We start from the raw sequence: 27,323 nt of genomic DNA, 5'->3' as shown, positions 1-27,323 counted from the left end.
AGTCACTCTGGGTAAGTAAACAAGAGGGAAGAAGGGACATGTGATATCTCCTAAACTCACATTTAGCATGCACTGGACAAGGATGTGACCTAGGATTACTGTATCTCCACTTATTACAATAGCAAGAAAATATTAGTTGATTCTTTTCCTTTAACCTTCTCCATATTTCCAGATGCTGACTTTGACTGCCTCAGAATAAAAATATTATCCAAGAGTATAGATGGTAATACTGATATACTTCAGGATTGTCACCTTCAAGTATAATGCAGATAATCTTATGATTTAAAGAAAACTAACTCAGCCAATTTAGCTTGAAATAAAATGACTGTTTGTAAATAAAGAATGAGACTAGCAATGTTTTAACCATGAATCCCTCAGGAATGGTCTGAGAAGGATTAAGTATTATCTAATTAGAGTTAATTACTATACTTCCCACACACACTACACATCATTCCTACCAAAGCCCTTCTGCTCTAAACACTGTTATAAGCTATATTTTCTCAGTGTATAAAAATAACTTGTTTTACTCGCAGCTAACATGTTGCTGACAACTTCCCTCTTCTCCTGCCTCCGCCTCATGACAAACTTTCCAAATATTGTAGTCTTTGCTGTACTTTTAAATCTACTTTTAAAATAAAAAGCAGGAGTACCTGATTTTCTAAGGTGCTGAGCATCCAGAGCACCCACTGATTTAATGGAAGCTGCATATGCTTTGTACCCCTAGGGCAATAAATATTTTTTTTAAAGCAATAAGCCATTCCCAGTGGTAAAAGAATACAAGTAAACAAACTTACTCTCTAGGAGACCTCTATTGGAGTGTGTGCAGCATTACAAGAGTGAGATTCACAAAAATGAATACTATTATGATAAATTAAATTTGGTTTGAACACCTGAAGAGAGTTAAACACATCACAGGCAACAATGAAAACAAGAGACTACACATGCAGAGATAACTATGTGATACTGGAATTTCAGCAGAAGATAAATACTACAAAGTGTAACAGCATTTTATATTTTATTTGTTGATACGGCACTATTCATTGTTTCTCTTGATTATCTCACATGGTATATTTAAGGCAATATTTCTCCCTAGTTTCTTGGCTAACGTGTGGACTTTTCTAATCAAGAGAAATTTAAAAAAGAAAAAAAAAAGAAAAATATCCCTTGAGGAGGACACCATCATAGACCATCAGAGTAATTTTTCCTTCTCAAGAGTGAAGTGAAATGCAGTAGGGTTACCGTGACGCTCCCCTCTGGTGTTATCTAGACCAGTGAGCTGCTAGGTCACTCCAATCCTGGACTCTGGGAGCCAGCCTTACCCCGCTCTGCTGTGAGAACCCCCCACTCCTGGGCTATTCTCACACAGCCTCTGGCATGTAAGCTGCTCCTTGGATTGTGCAACTGAATGACACCAGCCAATATCTCCAGTCCCAGACACAACCATAGGAACCACCGTCTTGCATTGTCCAGTTATGCCCACTGGGCACTGCAAGCTTATAGAAGTTCATCAATTTAACAAAGAAATTGATAAGTACCAGGCTTGTTATCCCAAGGGGAGTCTCTGACATGCTTCAAACCAAATGCACTGCTTCAGGCAGAACAAACTTACTAATTACAGAGATATAATCACTTAATCTACGTCAAAGCACAAGTCAGATTTGGTCAAATGAAACAAAAGCAAAATGCATTCTAAGATGATCATAACACTTTCAGTGCCCTTACAAACTTAGATTCTTCTCACCACAGGCTGGCTGGTTGCCCTTTAGCCAGGCTCTCCCCTTTGATCAGCACTTCAGTCACTTGGTGGTGATGTCTGCAGATGGAGGTGGAAGAGCATGGCAAATGTCTCTCCCTTTTATTATGTTCTTTCTTCCCTCTTGGCTTTGCCCCCTCACCTCAACCCTTTAGAGTCAGGTGAGCATTACCTCATCGCAGTCCCAAACCGACCAAAGGAATGTGGGGTGACTCACTCAAGAGTCCAACAGATCCTGTGTTGCTGCCTAGGCCAGTGTCCTTTGTGCCTGTGAGGCTGGGCTGCGCTTGTCCCATACATGCCCCGATGAGGTGTGAACTGCCCCTCTGCTCTTGAGAGTTTTTGCCTGGGCTTGCTTTAAGCCCTGAGGACACATTTTCAGACTCATAACTATATACATGAAATTATAACATATAACACAACAATTACTAGAACAACAATGCTCAGTACATCATAAACCTTCCGAAGACACACGACATGACAAACTTTGAAATAGATACCACACAATCATATTATAAGGATGAACACAGGGGTGTGGGGTGTTCCCCCGAGGTACAGAGCATCACAGTTACACTTCAGTGGTCAGAAATTACTTCATAAATATTAGTTTAACCTTCACTTTGGATTTCCTTAAATAAAAAACTTCTAAAGAAATACATATTTACAACCTTAACTCCACCTTAATGAAGTTGTTTGCCCAGTTCATTTCAATTCGGAACCATCTGTCAATGTGTCAACGAAGCAACACAATCAGAATATAAATGACTTCTGAAAAGGTTGCCTAGAGATTGTAAGTGGATTCTGTTGGCTGGGAAAGAGACATAGCCAGGGCTTCCAGAAGACGCAATGACTCAGTGCACCACCACAGCTCGTAGGGCTCCTATAGAGCCCTAACCATAAGTTAAGGCTGCTTTGCCCTGGCAGACCCCCAGGAGAAGGGTGCAAACTAGGGATATAAATATTGGTTAAAAACGTTTACTGGTTAAATGATTAAAATTATATCATTTAACAGGGGCGGCTCTGGCCAGGGTCCCGCCCAGCCCGGGTGCTGGAGCTGGGGCCCCTGCAGCCGGCTGGCTTGGTGCAGCCGCCCGTCCGTGTTAACAGTTAGGTCCAATTAACAGTAAGCCTAATGCTTACTGGTTAACCAGTTAACCGTTTAACCTTTTACATCCCTAGTGCAAACCTGAGGGGATGAATCCATCCCTGAAGGCAGAGCTGCAAACTGCACCTCCATCTCCGTGTCAGGAAATGTGTGAATCAAGCTCACTGTCTATAAAGCTAGCCTGCAGCATTTATAATGGATGTACAGCAAGGTGTGCAATGAATGCAAGTATTTTGGTGGCATATGTAACAGATGTTTATTGCAGGAAGTATATGACATATGGAAGTTATATGCAGTATGGTTTGAGGAGAGAAAATGTGGGTGTGCACACCTTGGGTTATGAAGATTGTGCTCAAAGACTTGCACACTGTGGACAGGACACATGAGAATTCATTATTCTCACTCAAAGAGGTAAAGCTGGTCCAGTCTGTTTTACCCAGACAATATATGAAATCTGTATGGTCTTTCAGCATGTTAACATAGCTCACTGTTCTATTGTCACCAACCTTTCTTTGGCTGTGACTTTATTAAGGTGAATGGTAAAAAAACATATAGTACACAGGTTAAGAAAAGAATGTGTGTACATCTGGGTATAGTGCTTAGATTATCCATAAATACCTACCCAAGCTATTCTGATGTCTGTTGAAAGTGTCACACACAATATGTTGGCTATGAGCTCTCTCAACTCACTGAACAGCTGGAATTCTAACTTTAAGACTTAAGACCATTTGTAGTTTTCCAGAACAAACTCTTCCTGAAATTCAAAGTGATAAAAAACCCACCCAAGAACAATTTATAAGAGTGAAAATCATATTTTACAGTCAATAACTCAAATATTTATTGGATTTACTTCAACCCTCTCTACCCAAAACAGTCCTCAGGCCTAAGGAAGGGAAATGTCACTCCAAAACAAAGTTGTTTGAAGATTTATTTCCTTGAAAGCTAAGTGGTGGCTCATGCTGGATGGATTATCTGTCCAAAAACATGGGGGAACAGGGAGAGGGGAGCTTAGATTCGAAAGTATCTTGTGACCTTAGATCTAGATCCTGCAAAATCTTGTCTATAGGAGCACTTCCTGAAAACACAAGTTCAAAGGATTAGGCCTAAGCTATGGAGGGAAGTATATGCTCCATAACATCCCTCCTATTACAAGCCAAGGTACTATTGGATTTCTTTTCTGTTTCATGTTGAACTGATCTATATTGCACGAGCTATTTCACTGATCACCATTTAATTTTGTGCATTATTTCTAGGAAAGTGCAACACTTTATACTTAAAAAAGTATTAATGTGTCGAATTCTCCTCTGTGCCTATTTGCCTGATCTATCCTGATTACTAGGTAAACAACACCACTCTGGGTTTTAACCACTTCACCTATTTTAGTATCATCTTACATATTATACAGTAACTTTGTCTAAATCATTAAAAAAAGCATAAAAACGAAGGGCTCTACATTGGGACCAGCACTATTAACACTCCTTACCTCAGTTTCCACATAGAAAACATGCAACTTTCATTCCAACGCTTTAAGAAGAAATCGGATAACGTATTACTTAATTCAGGGATCGGCAACCTTTGGCACGTGGCCCGCCAGGGTAAGGCCCCTGGCCGGCCAGGCCAGTTTGTTTACCTGCCGCATCCAGAGGTTCAGCCAATCGCAGCTCCCACTGGCTGCGGTTCCATGCTCCAGGCCAATGGTGGCTGCAGGAAGCGGCGGCCAGCATATACCTCGGCCCGCGGCACTTCCCACAGCCCCAATTAGCATGGAACGGCGAACCGCAGCCAGTGGGAGCTGCGATTAGCTGAACCTGCGGACGCAGCAGGTAAACAAACCAGCCCAGCGCACCAGGGGGCTTACCCTGGTGGGCTGAGTGCCAAAGGTTGCCGATCCCTGACCTAACCCCATACTTAGAGATTATTTAATAATTCACCATGCTCAGTATATCCATACTAATGGAAATATAGTGGAACCTCACTGATGAAGTGATAATTAATCTGCAAACCCAGTAATTCTCTCAAATAATTTTGAGTTTGTACCCAATTTTCGGCAAAGATTTAATAGCACATTGCTGGAACATGGTTTCATAGTACTACCATTTCATTATTTTAAATTATATATTCCAGTACATTCACTGTTATTTAAAACTATGCAGTATTATAAATAAAACTGAAGTACACTTGTCAAAATAAGTGAATGAACACGATGCAATATTCTTCACGATTCATATTTGTTTCCTTCCTTGCAATGGTCTACAAATCATGATTCTCAATTAGGAAGGTTGCACTGTACACAAAACAATATAGGAACTATCTGCCTAAATGCAGTATGACATACTACAGACAGATGACTGACTTTTTTCCATGAAATTCTAATAAGGAATATAATGCATTTTAAAGCTATTAGCAAAACAATGTCAATTAAACTACTGGCAAGCCTTATTTCTTAAGTTCTACCAAGGCAACCTTCTTCCTAAGGATATTCACATTTGAATTCATAAATATGCTGTCTCCCACCCCCCACATCCCTGTTACTTTTTGCTCTAAGCAGGGGAAAGAGAGAGAGAAAAAAAAAGCATATTTTATCTCCAAGGTATATTTAAATTGATTTTAAAAGGTGTAGGATACTTTAAAGATTGAAGAGCTCTTTTTCTACTTCAGAAGCGTACTGTGATCATCACTTTAATCTAAACTACCAGAGATTCCTATTCCTCCAAGATAAACTTTTTCTATAAAAAAAGTCCCCTGTAGAGGATTATCAACCTCCCGTTATGATTTAAATAAGGGAAAGTTAATCTCAGAGCAGTTGCAGCTACGGTGTGAGTAGGTAGCCTTCCCTCTTCTTAGTATGAAGATCGACAATATTTATACATTAAAGTGGTTTCTCTCAGTCTCTCCTCCTACCCAGTGAGGACAGCTCCACAAGTGAATTACATGTTTTGCAAATTAATCCAAAATATGACATAGTTTAAGACATCTGACAAAGTATTACAAAACTTGAGAGAAGAATTTTTTTTAATGCAACATCCACAACACAAGAACATGGATGTGCACGCTCTGAACTTGGGGAACCCATTTGTATAGTGTGTATGCTAGGAAAATAATTTGCTTGTATACAACTGAAAATACGACATCAAATCGTGCACCCATTTTACATAGTCACAAACTGACTACACACAGTGTTGACGAAGGACAGTCCACCTGGAGCACAAAGCAAAGGGAACACAAAAGGGATCAGCATTGTCAAGCAGTTCTGCATCTCCTACCTGCATAGGTGACAGTGAATATATGTAAAGGAGTTTCCCACTTCCCAAGCAGCCTTACATGAATTTGACCCTAACTCCCTCGCAAGCTTGATCCCTAGATTTGCAAATATTTTCTTCACGGCTCCAGCAGAAAGAAAAATCAGGCCCCCTTAGTTAAAAAGGAGATTGCATGGACATGTAAATGAGAGGTGGCAGCTCAAGGAGAGCGCTTGCCCTCAAGATCTGTGTTAATTTTCATTCTCGGGGAGCCCATGTGGGTCTTATGATGCGAGTGCCACAAGGGCACCACAGAAGCAGCTGGGTCTAGGATTGGCGTATACCAATTAAATTACTGGGTATGCCAAATATTTGTCCTTACCTTTAGAGCATTATTAACATAAATCTAATGTGCTGTGCCCCTACTGCTCAGTGCTCTCCGTCTCCTTCCATATCACTTTACCAAAAAAGTTCAATTTCCACGGACCTCGCTTGCATAGATCTCTAAGAAATATGCTGAAATGCCTTGACAGAAACTAGAATTCCACCATGTTGCACCCTGCCATGCATCAGTTATACCAGTATAATTCTCCCATCCACCCCATGAAGACACTTAGTCCAGTATAAGAGTACCCTATTTTAGCTTAACTTAAATCCATTCCCAAATGACATAAGCTAAATTGACAAAAGTGCAGTTACACTGGAATAGGAGTGTCTAAATAGGGGTTATACCAGTACGAATATATTGGTTTGAAATTCACACCTTAGCACACAACTTTCCTGTGAGGACAGGCCCTAAGTTTTTATTGTGTAATTTTGTAACATTAATGAAGGTTACCTGCATACACTGAGTGGAGTATGCAGCTTGCAGCCACCCTAAAACATTAGAGAAGGGGAGCCAAATTAATTTCTTGGAGAAGGCCAAATTCCATCTTTAACACTGGTGCATAAGCCCAACTGGTCCTAGACAAAGGAATTTATTTTTTTCAGGCTTGACTGTCTCCCCAATGTGAATTAAACAAGGTGTTAGGAACCATTAGGAAAGAGATAGATAAGACAGAAAATCTCATAATGCCACTATATAAACTCATGGTGCGCCCATATCTTGAATACTGCATGCAGTTCTGGTTATCCTATCTGAAAAAAAGATATCAGAATTGGAAAAAGCACAGAGAAGGGCAACAAAAATGGTTAAGGGTATGGAACAGCTTCCATATGAGGAGAGATTAAAAACACCAGGGCTGTTCAGTTTAGAAAAGAGGAAACAACTAAGGGGTATATGATAGAGGTCTAAAAAAACCCATGAATTATGTGGAGAAAGCGAATAGGGAAGTACGATTAACCCTTTCACATAAACACATGAGCCAGGGGTCACCCGATGAAATTAATAATTAGCAGCTTTAACACAAACATAAGGAAGTACTTCATACAACACACAGTCAACTTATGGAACTACTAGCCAGGGATGTTCTGAAGGTCAAATGTATAACAGGGTTAAAAAAAAGAACTAGATAAGTTCATGGAGGATAGGTCCGTCAACAACTATTAGCCAAGATGGTCAGGGACACAAATGCATGCTCTGTGTCAGGTGTCCCCAAAACTCTGACTGCCAGAAGCTGGGAGTGGATGACAGGGGATGATCACTCAATGCTCTGTTCAGTCCCTTCCCTCTGAAGCCTTCCTGCCTCTGTCTCTCTTTGGAGACAGCAAATTCAATAACTTCTATGAGTCCAGTGAGAGGGACTGAACAGTGCAGGGAAAACAGTTTGGGGGAAACTTGGGTCTGGAAGGGCTGTTGGGGCCACGTGGCAAGGAGTAACCAGGCTGTGGAAACCAGGATGAGGCCATTGTGCCATGAGCTTGCTATTGGTGATAGGGCTCTGAGCCAAAACTGCACAGCACAGAAGAAGCCAGGGTTACCTGGCAGGTGGGGACATAATCCCTTACTGATCTGGTTTAACCCCCAAAGCATCACAACATCCTCACTCATTGGAAAAATGAGGTTTTCCCCTTTAGGAGGGCTGCCTTTTTTGCCCCACTGTTTCCTCTTTATTCCCCATCCACCTTTTTGCTCCCTTCCCATTTTTGTCTCCTTTCTTCCCTCTGTATTTTATTCTCTGCAACTATGCCCAATTCCCACCTCACATAGACTTCACTCCTACCTCCTTTCACCCACGCAATCTATTAGCAATGAAATAGTTTGCACTGACATTTACATAACATCATTAGATTTCAGAGTCTACACCCCAACGAGATTAAAGAGAAAGACACAGTTTAAATCAGTGGTGGACAACCTGCAGGCCGCACATGTCCTGTCGGGGTAATCCGCTGGCGGGCCATTAGACAGTTTGTCTACACGATCCCAGTGACTGTGGCTCGCCGTTCCCAGCAAATGGAAGCTGTGGGCAGCCGTGCTAGCGGACAGTCAATGTAAACAAACCATCTCGCAGCCAGCCAGCGGATTACCCTGACAGGCCACGTGCGGCCCACAGGCCCACCACTGGTTTAAACCTCTCCAAGTCTTGCTTTAAGACTGTCTGTAGACTCAGGAAGATAAACACTATCAGATTACACTTAGTTCACATTTTGGACATTATCTTGACAACCAGGAGGCTTAGAAATTTACTTCTTATTTTAAATAGTAAACGTTAATACTGCTGAATTTGAATATGCTATGTAGATCAATTAAGTAAATCAAGTGGGTTGGATGTTTGAGACTCTTATTTGAAACACTGATAAGTCTCCTGATATGATAATTAGCCATGAGAACACCTCCACCAATAGCGCATTATTCTTATATGAAAGATATGACAAAAATACCCAAATAGGATGCTGCCAATATTCTACACCCAGATTTGTTTAACACAGACTCACCAATGGCTAAGTATGTGAATCCTAAAAAACAGACTAGATTTCTTTCAATTTAGAATGTAGAACAGGGGTAATCAATTATTTCTTGTCAAAGTCCAAATTTCTTGGTCAAGGTCAAGTCCAGAGAGAACAACAGAACACCAGCAGCAACGATAACAATAAGTAAATAAAAGGATTTCGCGATCCATTCAAAACCATCTGGCAATCTGGATTTGGCCTGTGGTCTGCCTATCCAATACCCCGATGTAGAATGTATTCTGCTTTCCTTAGTGTTAATATATATATTGCGTGATTTATTACTGGTGTTTTACTTATTGCAGAGATATCAGAATTTATCATCTTGAAAAAGTAAGTTTGAATGTCAGGGACCCTCCCCTGCATAAAGTTCATTTGACAGCATCCGACTGCTGTAGCAGGATCAGAGGAAAACATGCACTCTGCTACTGTAGGAAGAAATCAGTTAACAGACTTCTGATCTGTTTGTTTTTTCAATTCAATAAAGTAATGGGATGTTGAACGCTTTGTTTACGAAACTTGTATAGATTTAATAGGCAGGTTCTATTACCTTGTAACAGATGGTAATGGACATAATTTTTTCAGCATTAAAACAGAACTACAGAAATTACTTAAAAGCGTTTAGGAAAATTAACATTTCACATTAATAAGTTTACAGTATTACAGCATAGTACAGGGTGGCCAAACTTACTGGCCCTCCGAGCTGCATACAAGCTTCAGAAGTTTGAGAGCTGCTGGGTGGCACCTGCCAGGGGCATGGGGCTTCTGCCCTGATACCCCCCTTCAGGGCTAAAGCCCCAAGACCATACTCCCCACAGGGCAGAAGCCACAAGCCCTGCTGCCCAATCCCTCTCAGTCTGCTGGGAGGAGAAAGGAGGTTGGGGCCAGGGGGAGAGGAGAAGAGAGCACCGCAAACCGCACTTTAACTGTAAAAGATGCATGCAGCTCACAAGCCACAGTTTGGCCGTGCCCGCCCTAGTATCTCATGTGCGTCCCTTTCCTCCCTCAACTACTCACACATGCAACTTTCTTCAGTGTTGCATAGGTGGGCCCTTCTTCCACCACAGATACAGAAGTCAATAAAAAAGAGTTTCTATGAATGCTCAATTGTTCTTGTACAGTAGATTCTTGAGTCAGCAAAGCATGCCAGTTCAGGAAGAACACAAGCATATTCTTAAAGTTAAACATGAGGTTAAATCCCATTGAAATAAACAAGATTTAAGACAGTGCTCAAGTGTGTTCCTGAGTTGTGAACTAAATCAATAGTAGTTGGTTTTGTCTTTTAATACAGTATTTGACATTAGCAATATATTTAGTCTGTCATGACAGTTGTTCCTTGTTGTTTAATCGTCACATTGTACTTGTAATCAAAAAAGCTTAGTCAGTACTAACACATACTCTGACTCTGCAAACAGCCATGTGATTAATCTTATGTATTCAAGTACTTCCAGTAGTCAGCCCCAACCATTCAAAAACCTCATGAGATTATCTTAAAAACCATGAGATTGTGTTTAAATAGTAAACTTTGGGTTCTATTTATTTGCCTTCATGGTTCATATTTTCAACCTTTCCTTTGCAATAATATGGGCTAGAAATTTACTTAAAAATAAATAAAAGCTGAGATTATTACATAACCTTATGAAATTAATGAATTCAGGGACTGGGGCTTTATGACACAAGCCAAATGTTGCAAGAGCTGGCAATTCTGATTCCACTGAACTCACTGGCACTACAGAACTTTCGTTCAGTTACATATTACTTGCAGGATTGGGGCCTTAAAAAGAGACACTGTTAGACCTATATAGGCCCCAAAGTGTAGGGCTTGCAAATCTTTTACAAAACCTAACAGAAGAAACGTTTCCATTATTTTTTAAAATGTCAGTAAAAGATGTTTTTAAACACATCTTTCCTTGTAATCTTTGGATTGTAAATAACCCTTTTCCCAAATGGAAACCAGAATGAACTACTCATTGGAAAAGGACTACAAATAAAAGGACGGCTAATCTATTTTGAGATACATGCTCAAATAAATTGGTTAGTCTCTAAGGTGCCACAAGTACTCCTTTTCTTTTTGCGAATACAGACTAACACGGCTGGTACTCTGAAACCAAACAAACTGAGTGAAATATAAAATGTAAACAGCACAAGAAGTAATTTAAAAAAAGACTATTTCACATTTAATAATACCACGTACTATTAGCAACACAACGAATGAGAGGTTTTTAAATATAAATGTTAATTTAAGTGCCTCCTGATGTGAAAAATTCTTTGTTCTTTTCAACTACGGAAAAAGCAATACAAGGTTTGTTTTTTTCCGAGCACTCTCACTCATTTCTAATGCAGCCTGAAGAGACGACACCCTGCAACAGCTACCAGATTTACCCGGAGTGTGACAATCGCGTAGCGGATTTTTCCCAGCAGCCCGGAACTATCCCCACAGCTCTGCTTTAACCCACACCACAACCGGAGTTGTGGCGCCAGCCCCAGCCCTGGTCCCAAGCTACCGCTCAGCCCGGGCAGCCCCAGCTGAAGGCGGAGCGCCCTAGCCCCGAAAGGGGCAGCGCGGCCCGGGCTGGGGCACTTGCAGGCTTCTGCCGCGCTGCCAAGGGAATGAATGGGCCGGACTCAGGCAAGAGACCTCGGCGTGCGTCTGCTCGCCCGCGCCTCGCACACTGCGCGCCTGCCGGGAGCTGGGACCGGCCCGCTGACCCCCTGCAGCGGCTGATCCTGCCCTACGGAGAAGAGCCAGGAGAGGGACTTCAACTCCCCCGGGCTGCCCTATGCAGCCACAAGCAGACCGCGGGGGGGGGGGGGGGGGTGCGCCGCTGTTTGCTCCCCAGGGGAGCAGCCACAAGCCCGGCGCACGAGGAGGGGGCGCGCCCCGGGCACACTCACCTGGGAGCGCTGCTAGGGCTGCCGCCGGGGGCTGAGCGCCGCGCACAAAGCCGGCCCACGCCTCGCTGCCAACGATTGGCCTTTGCAAGCGGCGCGGGGGAGGGAGGAGAGATGAGCGCCGCTCCCGCCCCCTCCCAGCACAGGCGGGGCGTGGTGGCTGGCGGGGGAGCACCAGGAGGCGCCCGGCCGAGCGCAGCAACTCCGCCCCGTGCAGCCCCTCGCCGGCGGGCGGGAGCAGCCGCAGCCCCGCAGCCGCTGCCGGGGCGCTCTCCAGCCGGCCGGTTGCTCAGGCACTTGCCGGGGGTAGCGGCTCTCTTCTGCGGCGAGGCGTGGCAGCTGGCGCACCTGGGTCAGCCCTTTAATGCAGCCGCCTCCAGTCGCGGGGGCTCCGTCGGTGACACGAATAAGAACAATGGGCAGGAACATAAGCTACCTTCCCGCGCTGTCGTGGGGGCGGGACCCACCGGCAGGCAGGCGGCGGCGGCTGGAGAGCTCGGCCACTTGGTTGAGGTCACGCAGCCAGCCCTGACCGAGCACGCGGGGAATAAGTCCCAGTCTCTTGTTCGCAGCCCTGCTCGCAATAGGCGTCTGTCCACTTCATCCACCCACGCTGCACTGAGCTGACAATCGCTGTAGTTTGTCCTTCGTTACACAAAAGATCTTAGTTCCGTGCAAACTTCCTTTCCTCTTGCTTTGCTGCTGGGCCTGTGACCGCACCTGCTGTGTTACAAGCCACTTTAATGCTCCAGAGAAACCACTGAACCAGCAGGACTCACCTAGTATGTTCAGTGGGAGAAGACAATCATGGTTTTTTTTGACTCAAAGTCTGACCAAAACTTGGATTTTTTAAATTTATCTCTATATAGCTGAACAAATGGACACATGGTGATAAGTTTTTGTTTTCCATTCTAACCCACACTCAGCAACTCATAACTTTTCTGAAGAGTGTGCTTTGGGGCTGAAGTTTTCTGTTATTAATTATAGGGAGCACTACCTGTAGCTAGGATTGCCTAATACTTCCCACCATCAGAGCTGCTCTCAGGCCTGTTCCACAAACTGGTATGACAGAAGGTCTTTTACACAGAAAGACTGGAATTTTCAAAAACCAGTTGTAAGAACTCAAAAATGATGCCTCATTCTCTGGCTGGATGGTGGGAAACAACACTCATTTGGGTTGGACATTTCAAGTCTACATTAGAGTATGGGTCACCCTGAGATACACCAGCTTCTCTAGGAAGAAGTTATGCTGCCCAACAGAACAGGATAAAATGACCTGTTTCATTCAGCACATTGGGTCCTCTACTTTCAGAAAGCAAAGGGAGAAGACTGAGGTCCTGGGCTATCTGGAAGTCCTCCTGGTGTTACCAAGTACCTATCTTGAATAGGTAACATTAACTGTCTTTTTTTCCCAGCAGTTTAGGTAGTTTGCAAGTGTGTGTTTGCAGGATTAACTCCTGGTGAATAGTATCTCTCTCAGCTGAATGGCTGATCAAAGTTTGGTTGATGCAGACTTTCTCTTGGGTGGCAACCCAGATCAGTCAATTGAGCACTGCCTGAAATCAGGTGCCTAATTAGTAGAGAAGTGTACATGTTTGTGAAGGTGCTTTAAGGATTGTCAGTGTTGTTCTTGTTTGGTAACAAGTTCCAATCAAGATTGTTATAGAGGAAGTTTAAAACTGAATCAGTTACTATTGTTAACTAGGATTGCCACACACTGTCCATGTGTCAATTATAAATTAATTATAAATAGATACTGCATTTTGAGTTCTAGGTATTCTAGGGCAAGGCCAGATGGTTACAGAAAAGTAGTGGGAGATAGATATATTAGCTCCAGGCTAAACAAATCCTTAGTACCAGGATAAGTTAAATGGCAGCTGCTCCAGGTCAATTAAGACACCTGGTGCCAATTAAGAACTTTCCAGAAGGCAGGGAGAATGCTAGATTGATTGGGACTCCTGAAGCCAAACAGGGACTGGCTGAAACTAGTTAAAAGCCTCCCAGTTAGTCAGGTGGGGGTGGATATCAGGAGTTGTGGGAGGAAGTTGTGCTGTGTATGATGAGATTACTGGTTCTGTGAATGAAGGGAAAGCAGTGGATGTATTGTTTCTTGACTTTAGCAAAGCTTTTGACGTGGTCTCCCACAGTATTCTTGTCAGCAAGTTAAAGAAGTATGGGCTGGATGAATGCACTATAAGGTGGGTAGAAAGTTGGCTAGATTGTCGGGCTCAACGGGTAGTGATCAATGGCTCCATGTCTAATTGGCAGCCGGTGTCACGTGGAGTGCCCCTGGGGCTGGTTTTGTTCAATATCTTCATAAATGATCTGGAGGATGGAGTGGATTGCACTCTCAGCAAATTTGCAGATGATACTAAACTGGGAGGAGTGGTAGATACGCTGGAGGGCAGGGATAGGATACAGAGGGACCTAGACAAATTGGAGGATTAGGCCAAAAGAAATCGGATGAGGTTCAATAAGGATAAGTGCAGGGTCCTGCACTTAGGACGGAAGAACCCACTGCACAGCTACAGACTAGGGACCGAATGGCTAGGCAGCAGTTCTGCGGAAAAGGACCTAGGCGTGACAGTGGATGAGAAGCTGGATATGAGTCAGCAGTGTGCCCTTGTTGCCAAGAAGGCCAATGGTATTTTGGGATGTATAAGTAGGGGCATAGCGAGCAGATCAAAGGACGTGATCGTTCCCCTCTATTTGACATTGGTGAGGCCTCATCTGGAGTACTGTGTCCAGTTTTGGGACCCGCACTACAAGAAGGATGTGGATAAGTTGGAGAGAGTCCAGCGAAGGGCAACAAAAATGATTAGGGGTCTGGAACACATAACTTATGAGGAGAGGCTCAGGGAACTGGGATTGTTTAGTCTGCAGAAGAGAAGAATGAGGGGGGATTTGATAGCTGCTTTCAACTACCTGAGAGGTGGTTCCAGAGAGGATGGTTCTAGACTATTCTCAGTGGTAGAAGAGGACAGGACAAGGAGTAATGGTCTCAAGTTGTAGTGCGGGAGGTTTAGGTTGGATATTAGGAGGGTGGTGAAACACTGGAATGTGTTACCTAGGGAGGTGGTAGAATCTCCTTCCTTAGAAGTTTTTAAGGTCAGGCTTGACAAAGCCCTGGCTGGGATGATTTAATTGGGGATTGGTCCTGCTTTGAGCAGGGGGTGGGACTAGATGACCTCCTGAGGTCCCTTCCAACCCTGATATTCTATGATTCTACATGTTGGAGAGACTGAGCAGTACACACTATATCAGGCACAAGGAAGGAGGCCCTGAGGTAAGGATGAAGTAGAGCTTGAGAAAGTGGAGGGCTGCTGTGGGGAAGTAGCCCAGGGAAGTGTATGTGTCATGTTTCTAAAAGGTCAGCTATCATAGCTGATACTATTAGGGTCCCTGGGCTAGAGCCTGGAGTAGAGGGCAGGCCTGGGCTCCCCCTTTTGTCTCCCCCCACCCCCCGCAATTAATCACTGAGACTGGGAGATAACCGAGACTGTGCAAGGGAGGATAGCTTCTCCTCATCTCCCTCACTGGCTTAGGATGCAAATGGCTCAGTAGAATGACCCTTGTCCCTAGAGAGAGAAGGGCTATGTTGAGAGATACAGTGAGCCTCTGAGGCTAGTAAAATCTGCCAGGAAATGTAGGACCCACGGAGACAAGGACAGAGCTTTGTCACAGTATATATGGATACAAAATAAGATTAAGTGTGGAAAATCTCATGAATTGTACTCGGTCTATAGAATCTGTGAATAAAATATAGGTGTTAGTGTTAGATATTTAAGAGTGTTAACCATATCCTGGGGCTAATGTGATATGGGTGGGTATAGGTTAAAAGGGTTGACTATAGATCTATTGGGTAGGCAATCTAGGTGAAGTGGCATGTGAGTAATTGACCACACTGACTTGTGCGTTAGCTTTGGGTGTTTTCCTGTGCTGTGTTAAATAACTGGAGTTTATAACTAATTGGCACAAGTGAGGATCTGTTCTGAGGCACTCACTCAAAATTCCAAACAAGTCACTTTCTCAGGATAATTGTTGAATGGTAATGTTGTATTCTTTTATGGCTGTGTTATGTGATTCTTAAAAGTTGGATGGTTATCATGTTTACCAATTTTTCTAGTATATATTAGTCCAATAATCAATGCTATTTTGCTTTCTTTTATCCTATACTATTGATTATTATTGTTAAGGGCAGATGATAAAACTCTATAAAATCAAATCTAATTGTAGTGTCTTTTCTTTGGTTAAGCAATTGGTATCCAAAGAACCCTAAGAAAGGTGGTATGAGTAATCTGTTTAACGGAGGTTTATTGTACCCTATCTTTCTTACACTTGCTTGTAACTTTGCCAAACTTAAACTGTGCAGGTTGATATTTTCCATGCCAGATGTTTGCCTCAGGCTGAATATTTTAAGAATCTTTCAGCTAAAATAGTTTAGCCCTTTCCAGGAGTGAGATTAGGGAAAAATATCTTTTTGTCCATGTTACTGCCCATGACTTTTATTGATGCTCTAGTGCCTCCCAGCTTTAGAGCAGGGACTTGAAATTTGATATTTATCCAAGTGTCAGCCTTTTGCCCTTCACATGAAAATTCACTACATTTGGGAAAGTTACAAGCCTCCAAAAAATCTGTTTGCACAAGCTCAGCAGAGGATTCTTAGAGTTTGCCAGCTAAATTCCCTGAAGGTCCCACCTGCACTGAGCATGCTCTACCCCCTCACAGCTCCTTCATGCAACCAAAAGGCATCTTCTCACAGCTACTGACCATAGTCCAATCCTGGACATATGGCTGAAATTCCTTGTAATTGCTTCACCTGGCAACTGGGGCTGCTATGGCACTGGGCACCAGAACTGAGAACAGGGAGATTTTCAGCTTTGCTCTCAGTGCCTCCTGCTAGTGCCCAGGCACTGAGGAGTGACAGACCTGCAGAGATTTAAGATCTCAGATGGAGAGGAGGGAGAAATGCCGGCCATGACAAATGGAATTCTGAGGAGATGAGGGGAGCAGAAACGAAATTGCGGTAAGGAGCTAGGGATTGGTGATGATAGCTGCAAAGGAGGGGAATATGGACAGGAGTCAGGTAACGGTGGGGAATAGGGGCAGGGCAGAGGATGGGACAGGTGTTGGAGAAGGGAATAGGCAGGAGCCAAGGGGGGTATCTGAAGGTGGCAGGGGACAGGGCAAGACCTGCGGATAGGAGCAGGAGAGGCTAGAGGGATAGGAGCAGAAGGGTCTGTAACCACTAGATAAATTCCAGATTCTGGAGGGGAGCGTTAAGACATTGAGACTCGCCATTCACTTGCTGTCTCGCAAATATCTATGAAACCTGCTGGAAAATGTGTGACTGCATTCCCCCTAGTGACAGGTCTACAGAGAGGATACCCTTCTACTACTACCAGTTACTCTGTTAGCTCAACTGATAGAGGGCGATGCTGTAGCTCTAAAGGTCCCAACTCTGCTGAATGTAAGTGAAAGTCTTCATTAAAGAGTACATGCTTTCATAAGCTTGAACATATTGGTTTATAAATATTTGAAAACTACATACTGAATGTGTCAGGAGAAGGGCCCTGAGCATGTCTGGGTAGCTCAGAAAGTGCATACTTCTCAAACCAGTCTTCCTGCCCAACAGCCTGTGTTCCAGGCTTCTTATTCCCTACCCCCTTCCCCAGTAGTGTTATTTTAAATGTCTGATTACTGGATCACATGTTCATGTTGAAAATTTCCAACCTTGTGTTAACAGCATTCCAGAATGTACTAAGGTCTCTAGAGCCTAAAAAATATAACCCCTATGACTGGACAGCATGTGTTCACTCAAGCTGCTCCTCTGGCTAGTAAGCAGCTACACAGGCATTCTTTGCACCCTCCACTGCTTAGTTGCAGGAGGCACCAGGGACCAATTTCAGTATTTGAGTGGCACAGATATGGAATTTACAGATGTCATAAATATAAAGGGAAGGGTAAACCCCTTTGAAATCCCTCCTGGCCAGGGGAAAGCTCCTCTCACCTGTAAAGGGTTAAGAAGCTAAAGGTAACCTCGCTGGCACCTGACCAAAATGACCAATGAGGAGACAAGATACTTTCAAAAGCTGGGAGGAGGGAGAGAAACAAAGGGTCTGTGTCTGTCTGTATGCTGCTTCTTGCCAGGGACAGAACAGGAATGGAGTCTTAGAACTTTTAGTAAGTAATCTAGCTAGGTATGTGTTAGATTATGATTTCTTTAAATGGCTGAGAAAAGAATTGTGCTGAATAGAATAACTATTTCTGTCTGTGTATCTTTTTTTGTAACTTAAGGTTTTGCCTAGAGGGGTTCTCTATGTTTTGGAATCTAATTACCCTGTAAGATATCTACCATCCTGATTTTACAGGGGGGATTTCTTTATTTCTATTTACTTCTATTTTTTATTAAAAGTCTTCTTGTAAAAAACGGAATGCTTTTTCATTGTTCTCAGATCCAAGGGTTTGGGTCTGTAGTCACCTATGCAAATTGGTGAGGCTTTTTATCCAACATTTCCCAGGAGAGGGGGGGTGCAAGTGTTGGGAGGATTGTTCATTGTTCTTAAGATCCAAGGGTCTGGGTCTGTAGTCACCTAGGCAAATTGGTGAGGCTTTTTACCAAACCTTGTCCAGGAAGTGGGGTGCAAGGTTTTGGGAAGTATTTTGGGGGGAAAGACGCGTCCAAACAGCTCTTCCCCAGTAACCAGTATTAGTTTGGTGGTGGTAGCGGCCATTCCAAGGATAACGGGTGTAATATTTTGTACCTTGGGGAAGTTTTGACCTAAGCTGGTAAAGATAAGCTTAGGAGGGTTTTCATGCAGGTCCCCACATCTGTACCCTAGAGTTCAGAGTGGGGGAGGAACCTTGACAACAGATGTTTTCATAATTGTCCATACACTCTCCTACTCTGAAATGACTCAATGTGCTATCAGGGAATAGTTTACAGAAAATCTCTCACTATCAAATTATTTCTTCTTGAAAAAGCTTGTTCTGGGAGACAAAAGCTCTTGAACTGGAGCTGGGACAGGAGTGAGTGATTGAGTCACTGTGCATTGGTAATCATAATATAAATTCACACCTATCATCTTATGCTATCCTATAGGAAAGGGTAGCACTATGACAAGTACAAGATGAGGGATTTTTGAAAATGAAGCAATTAATTTGAAACCAGTTGAGTGGAAAAGAAATTAAAATCCATAGACTGGATATGGATGATGCATAAGAATAACAGAATCCACGAACAAAAAGAAACGAGGATGTCAACAAATCATTAGAAATATTTCAGTATAGCACAAAAACCTCATGAGTAAGCAAGTGGATCTTCTATTACCCCAATGATGGTCAGTTAAAGAAGATATTAAATAGCAGAGAAGACCGATATCAAAAAAGGTTTTGTAGTGTGAGAGGGACTTTAATAAGATATTTGCTATTTCACTTCTTTGCAGCAGGCATTGTCCGTTGTTATATGCAAGTAAAGTGCCTGATACAATGGGGCTTTAGGCCCTGACGGGAACCTCTATGCACTACCCTAATACAAGTAATAACAAAGCAATACAAAGACTGAAAACTATTTGATTCAGCAGGACTTCTACTGAAAACTTTACTTGAAAGAACAGATGGAATAACTAGCATTAGTGGCAATATTTGTAAAAGGGGCTTATTTAATGATAAATGCCTTTTTTCTTAGTCTTCTATCGTTATGGAGATGATTTTTCCCCAATTTTGACCAAATGCATGTCTGTATTCATACCTTATGCACTATTGTAATAATCTATGTACAAAATATGGCTTGTGAGGTATCATTTGAAAACTTATAACTCACTGGTCAACAACAGCAGAGTTGCTGGACCAGTCCTGCAGCTGTACACAGACACTCAGGGTGTGACCTGCAGCCTGTTTGGCTGTTTATGAGCATGAAATCTGCCATCCAACTGTTTGAAAGCAGCTGATCTACTCTTGCTGCCAGGCCTTAGCTTTGAGGTATAGGGGACAGGCAGCAGTCTTTCCAGTGGGGGGGCCTCAGATCTAGAACTAACTTCCTCTGTTAATCCACCAAAGCCTGATGCAAAGCTGGCCTGTTTACCCATGCATTTTCATGAGTTTGGATTAGAGTGCCATGTTTTCAAGCCTGGAGAGTGGCTAATCAGCAGGTGGCTGCTGATTGCACCTGCCTTTGGGAGAAAGTATTGTTTTATATTATAAATGTATCCAGAGACCTTATGTGCCAATGGTGCATCATAAATCTCTCTATAAATAATAAAAATTAGGCAACAAGACAGCAGATGAAATTTGACAGAGAAGAGTGCAAGGTAAATCATGTAGGAAGAAGCAATTTAAAATAACTGTACAAGGAGGTTTCTGCATTAACTGTGATCTCTCAGGTGAACAGACAAAGTCACTGTAGATATGCCCGATATCTCAATGCAGATGTCTGCAGCATGTGAAACAGAAGTCAAAATCTCACCAAAATCTCTGTTAAGCTGCAATAAGAAGAGGATGGAGTAAACCAGACAACACTGAAGTCAATGGCAACAATTCTGTAGACTTTAAAAGGGACAGGATCTTCATCACCTAACAAAGTATGTATTACATTATCACAAAATGACAGGTTTCAGAGTAGCAGCCGTGTTAGTCTGTATTCGCAAAAAGAAAAGGAGTACTTGTGGGACCTTAGACCTCCTACACGCCTCCAGCTTTCATCCAGACCACACCGTATGATCCATTGTCTACAGCCAAGCTCTATGCTACAAACGCATTTGCTCCAACCCCTCAGACAGAGACAAACACCTTCAACATCTCTGTCAAGCATTCTTACAACTACAATACCCACCTGCTGAAGTGAAGAAACAGATTGACAGAGCCAGAAGAGTACCCAGAAGTCACCTACTACAGGACAGGCCCAACAAAGAAAATAACAGAACGCCACTAGCCATCACCTTCAGCCCCAAACTAAAACCTCTCCAGCACATCATCAAGGATCTACAACCTATCCTGAAGGACGACCCATCACTCTCACAGATCTTGGGAGACAGGCCAGTCCTTGCTTACAGACAGCCCCCCACCCTGAAGCAAATACTCACCAGCAACCACACAACAGAACCACTAACCCAGGAACCTGTCCTTGCAACAAAGCCCGTTGCCAACTGTGTCCACATATCTATTCAGGGGACACCATCATAGGGCCTAATCACATCAGTCACACTATCAGAGGTTCATTCACCTGCACATCTACCAATGTGATATATGCCATCATGTGCCAGCAATGCCCCTCTGCCATGTACTTTGGTCAAACTGGACTGTCTCTACGTAAAAGAAGAAATGGACACAAATCAGACAGCAAGAATTATAACATTCAAAAACCAGTCAGAGAACACTTCAGTCTCTCTGGTCACTTGATTACAGACCTAAAAGTGGCAATTCTACAACAAAAAAACTTTCAAAACCAGACTCCAATGAGAGACTGCTGAATTGGAATTAATTTGCAAACTGGATACAATTTAACTTAGGCTTGAATAGAGACTGGGAGTGGATGGGTCATTACACAAAGTAAAACTATTTCCCCATGTTTTTTCCCCCACCCCCCACTGTTCCTCAGACATTCTTGTCAACTGCTGGAAATGGCCTACCTTGATTATCACTACAAAAGGTCCCCCTTCCCCCCCACCCCCGCTGGGAATAGCTTTCCTTAAGTGGAGGAGTACTTGTGGCACCATAGAGACTAACCAATTTATTTGAGCATAAGCTTTCGTGAGCTACAGCTCACTTCATCGGATGCATGCTGTGGGAAGTGTAGACAATCTTATTATATACACACAAAGCATGAAAAAAATACCTCCTCCCACCCCACTCTCCTGCTGGTAATAGCTTATCTAAAGTGATCACTCTCCTTACAATGTGTATGATAATCAAGGTGGGCCATTTCCAGCACAAATCCAGGCTTTAACAAGAATGTCGGTGGCGGGGTGGGGGGTAGGAAAAAACAAGGGGAAATAGGCTACCTTGCATAATGACTAAGCTACTCCCAGTCTCTATTCAAGCCTAAGTTAATTGTATCCAATTTGCAAATGAATTCCAATTCAGCAGTTTCTCGCTGGAGTCTGGATTTGAAGTTTTTTTTGTTGTAAAATAGCGACTTTCACGTCTGTAATCGCGTGACCAGAGAGATTGAAGTGTTCTCCGACTGGTTCATGAATGTGTTAATTCTTGACATCTGATTTGTGTCCATTTACTCTTTTACGTAGAGACTGTCCAGTTTGGCCAATGTACATAGCAGAGGGGCATTGCTGGCACGTGATGGCATATATCACATTGGTGGATGTGCAGGTGAACGAGCCTCTGATAGCGTGGCTGATGTTATTAGGCCCTGTAATGGTGTCCCCTGAATAGATATGTGGGCACAGTTGGCAACGGGCTTTGTTGCAAGGATAGGTTCCTGGGTTAGTGGTTCTGTTGTGTGGTATATGGTTGCTGGTGAGTATTTGCTTCAGGTTGGGGGGCTATCTGTAGGCAAGGACTGGCCTGTCTCCCAAGATTTGTGAGAGTGTTGGGTCATCCTTCAGGATAGGTTGTAGATATTTAATAATGCGTTGGAGGGGTTTTAGTTGGGGGCTGAAGGTGACAGCTAGTGGAGTTCTGTTATTTTCTTTGTTAGGCCTGTCCTGTAGTAGGTGACATCTGGGAACTCTTCTGGCTCTGTCAATCGGTTTCTTCACTTCTGCAGGTGGGTATTGTAGTTGTAAGAATACTTGATAGAGATCTTGTAGGTGTTTTGTCTCTGTCTGAGGGGTCGGAATATGAACAAGAGGCTGCTCGGCAACTCTCCAACACCACTTTCTACAAGCCATTACCCTCTAATCCCACTGAGAGTTACCAAAAGCAACTATAGCATTTCCTCAAAAAACTCCCTGAAAAAGCACAAGATCAAATCCGCACAGACACATCCCTGGAACCCCGACCTGGGATATTCTATCTACTACCCAAGATCCATAAACCTGGAAATCCTGGGCACCCCATCATCTCAGGCATTGGCACCTTGACAGCAGGATTGTCTGGCTATGTAGACTCCCTCCTCAGGCCCTATGCTACCAGCACTCCCCGCTACCTTTGAGACACGACTGACTTCCTGAGGAAACTACAATCCATCAGTGATCTTCCTGATAACACCATCCTGGCCACTATGGATGTAGAAGCCCTCTACACCAACATTCCACACAAAGATGGACTACAAGCCATCAAGAACACTATCCCCAATAATGTCACGGCTAACCTGGTGGCTGAACTTTGTGACTTTGTCCTTACCCATAACTATTTTACATTTGGGGACAATGTATACCTTCAGATCAGCGGCACTGCTATGGGTACCTGCATGGCCCCAAAGTATGCCAACATTTTTATGGCTGATTTAGAACAACGCTTCCTCAGCTCTCGTCCCCTAACGCCCCTACTCTACTTGCGCTATATTGATGACATCTTTATCATCTGGACCCATGGAAAAGAAGCCCTTGAGGAATTCCACCACGATTTCAACAATTTCCATCCCACCATCAACCTCAGCCTGGACCAGTTCACACAAGCGATCCACTTCCTGGACGCTACAGTGCTAATAAACGATGGTCACATAAACACCACCCTATACCGGAAACCTACTGACCGCTATTCCTACATGCCTCCAGCTTTCACCCTGACCACACCACATGATCCATTGTCTACAGCCAAGCTCTACGATACAACCGCATTTGCTCCAACCCCTCAGATGGAGACAAACACCTACAAGATCTCTATCAAGCATTCTTACAACTACAATACCCACCTACTGAAGTGAAGAAACAGATTGACAGAGCCAGAAGAGTTCCCAGATGTCACCTACTACAGGACAGGCCTAACAAAGAAAATAACAGAATGCCACTAGCCATCACCTTCAGCCCCCAACTAAAACCCCTCCAACGCATTTATTAAAGATCTACAACCTATCCTGAAGGATGACCCAACACTCTCACAAATCTTGGGAGACAGGCCAGTCCTTGCCTACAGACAGCCCCCCAACCTGAAGCAAATACTTACCAGCAACCACATACCACACAACAGAACCACTAACCCAGGAACCTATCCTTGCAACAAAGCCCATTGCCAACTGTGCCCACATATCTATTCAGGGGACACTATCACAGGGCCTAATAACATCAGCCACACTATCAGAGGCTCGTTCACCTGCACATCCACCAATGTGATATATGCCATCACGTGCCAGCAATGCCCCTCTGCTATGTACATTGGTCAAACTGGACAGTCTCTACGTAAAAGTGTAAATGGACACAAATCAGATGTCAAGAATTATAACATTCATAAACCAGTCGGAGAACACTTCAATCTCTCTGGTCACACGATTACAGACATGAACAACAACATTACAACAAAAAACTTCAAATCCAGACTCCAGCGAGAAACTGCTGAACTGGAATTCATTTGCAAATTGGATACAATTAACTTAGGCTGCCTTGCATAATGACTAAGCTACTCCCAGTCTCTATTCAAGCCTATTTCCCCTTGTTTTTTCCTACCCTCCTCCCCCAACGTTCTTGTTAAACCCTGGATTTGTGCTGGAAATGACCCACCTTGATAAGCTATCACTCTCCTTACAATGTGTATGATAATCTAAAGTGATTACCAGCAGGAGAGTGGGGTGGGAGGAGGTATTTTTTCATGCTTTTTGTGTGTATATAATATCTTCTACACTTTCCACAGCATGCATCCGATGAAGTGAGCTGTAGCTGACGAAAGCTTATGCTCAAATAAATTGGTTAGTCTCTAAGGTGCCACAAGTACTCCTTTTTATTATCACAAAAAGGACATTGTGGAAATGGAAAAGAGCAATTAAATGTATTAGAAGTTTGGAGAATGCCTCCATCTGAAGAAAAATGTAAAAATAAGGCTTAGTTACACAGGTAAGGAGTAAGAAATAATATTCTAGAAGTATAGTCTATGATGTTTATAATGCATTTTAAAAGTATATTTATGTTTTTGGCAGTCCAGGTGGTAAAATTCCAAAAGCATACATTTTAAAGGCATGCTGGAATTAGTAATATTAATAAGGTGCTTATACAACCTAAGAAAAGTTCTGTTAGTGTGATCTGTGTCTGTTAAGTCTTGTTGTAAGTCTGTCATAAAGGGAAAGCTAACCACCTTTAAATCCCTCCTGGCCAGAGGAAAAACCCTTTCACCTGTAAAGGGTTAAGAAGCTAGGATAACCTCCCTGGCACCTGACCAAAATGACCAATGAGGAGACAAGATACTTTCAAAAGTTGGAAGTGGGGGGGAACCAAGGGTTCTCTCGGACTGTGTTGTTATCTTGCCAGGACCAGAGCAGGAATGCTGGTCAGAACTCCTGTAAAGGGTTAATAAGCAATTAGTTAGATATGCATTAGATTATGTTTTGTTTAAATGGCTGATAAAATAGTTTGTGCTGAATGGCATGTATATTCCTGTTTTTGTGTCTTTTTGTAACTTAAGGTTTAGCCTAGAGGGATTCTCTGTTTTGAATCTGATTACCTTGTAAGGTATTTACCATCCTGATTCTACAGAGCTGATTCTTTACTTTCTCTGTAATTAAAATTCTTCTTTTAAGAACCTGATTGTTCTTAAGATCCAAGGGTTTGGGTCTGTATTCACCTATGCAAATTGGTGAGGGGTTTTTATCAAGCCTTCCCCAGGAAACGGGGTGTAGGGCTTGGGGGAATTTTGGGAGGAAAGACGTTGCCAAGTGGGCTCTTTCCCAGTTATATTTGTTAGACGCTTGGAGTGGTGGTAGCAATAAAGTCCAGGGACAAAAGGTAAAATAGTTTGTACCTTGGGGAAGTTTTAACCTAAGCTGCTAAAACTAAACTTAGGGGAGTTTTCATGCAGGTCCCCTCATCTGTACCCTAGAGTTCAGAGTGGGGAAGGAACCTTGACAAGGTCCTTGCATTCCACGTGAAACTTGGCTGGTTGCAAGGTAAGCCTGAAGTAAACAATGCTTGCTGAAATCAGTAGGCCTAGCCCAACATGCCAAGAATGGATAGCATACAGACTACAAAACAGAAAGATAGGAATAAAAAACAGCTTACATTTTGTGATATCAAGGTTTTGTTTTCAAGGGAAATTATAAGAAATGTTTGTCCTATGTCTGAAGTCTGCAGAACTAATTTTTATTATTTACATCCTGTCCAAAACCAGAAACTGCCCATCTGCCCTACAACCTTAACTGTACATCATTATCACACTGCTATTGGAACTTGTAATTATTATCCAGGGGAGAGCCAATGTACTAGAGACAATTCACAGTACACACGAGAAAAGAGTAACAGGAACATTAAGCAACAAAAGGCAACAATCAGTTTTTCATGAAATAAGCACCAAGGTTCATGGGAAAGATTTTGTTTTGATGAAACACTTGGGGATGTGAGGGTCAATGTTAATGACCGTCCACAGTGATGTATTGGCAGGAGTGTTTGTAAGCAAGACAAGAAGTAATTCTTCAGCTCTACTCTGCACTGATTAGGCCTCAACTGGAGTACTCTGTCCAGTTCTGGGTGCCACATTTTAGGAAAGATGTGGACAGATTGGAGAAAGTTCAGAGAAGATCAATAAAAATGATTAAAGGTCTAGAAAACATGATCTATGAGGGAAGATTGGGGGAAAAAACTGGATTTGTTTAGTCTGGAGAAGAAGACATAAGTTTTCAAATATATTAAAGTTGTTCTTTAACCTCTGAGGATAGGACAAGAAACAAGGGGCAGTTTAGGTTAGACATTCAAAAAAACCTTTATATCAAGGTGGTTAAGCACTGGAATAAATTGCCTATGGATGCTGTGATCTCTGTCATTGGCAATTTTTAAGAGCAGGTTCGACAACCACTTGTTAGGGATGGTCTAGATACTACTTAGTCCTGCCTTGAGTGCAGGAGACTGGACTAGAAGACCTCTCAAGGTCTCTTCCACTACTACGATTCTATGTTTGTAGTTTAAAATACTGTCAATTTCTTTTTCATTAAGTTGTGAATTGATCTGGAGTAGTGATATGATAAGAAATGATTAAGTTGTGTCAAATTATTGTTGATTTAACAATAAAAGCTGAAAGTAACAAAATAAAAGCAAAAGAAACCTGGATAATGCAGCACTAGACAAAAGGTGCATTAGCAGCTATAATCACTGCAAGGCAGCAAAAGGAGAGGAAAAACAAGTGACCTCACAGACAATCCTGCTCAGAGGGATCTCAGGTGATAATGTTCTATGTTTAAGCAAGATGTGCACAACATTTATTTTCATCATGGCACTAGTCTGCCTTTTTATTCAACAATGTACTAGAGTGCTGTACAAACATGACACTCAGGGTTAGATGGCACTAGAACCCCTTCCTTCTGGGGGGTGAAAACATTAGCCTTTGAGCTTCTGTACTGGGTGCTACAAAAAAACAG

The 27,323-nt window shown here is 42.9% G+C and overlaps 1 protein-coding gene across 5 annotated transcripts in view; it reads right to left on the bottom strand.

Moving 5' to 3' along the window:
* Window positions 1-11,951, bottom strand: part of MCF2L (MCF.2 cell line derived transforming sequence like) — a 262,290-nt gene extending 250,339 nt beyond the window's left edge. For all 5 annotated transcript variants that reach the window (XM_048855499.2, XM_048855525.2, XM_048855554.2 and 2 more), the window contains exon 1: window positions 11,879-11,951. The gene's annotated coding sequence lies outside the window, so the exon portion shown is untranslated. The remainder of the gene's footprint in view (window positions 1-11,878) is intronic.
* Between the last annotated feature and the right edge of the window lie 15,372 nt (window positions 11,952-27,323).

Source organism: Caretta caretta, chromosome 1, assembly GCF_965140235.1.
Source record: "Caretta caretta isolate rCarCar2 chromosome 1, rCarCar1.hap1, whole genome shotgun sequence".
In the NCBI taxonomy this organism is placed as follows: Eukaryota; Metazoa; Chordata; order Testudines; family Cheloniidae; genus Caretta; species Caretta caretta.
Note: the sequence above shows the minus strand (reverse complement) of the source record. Positions and strands in the feature narration are given on the sequence as shown.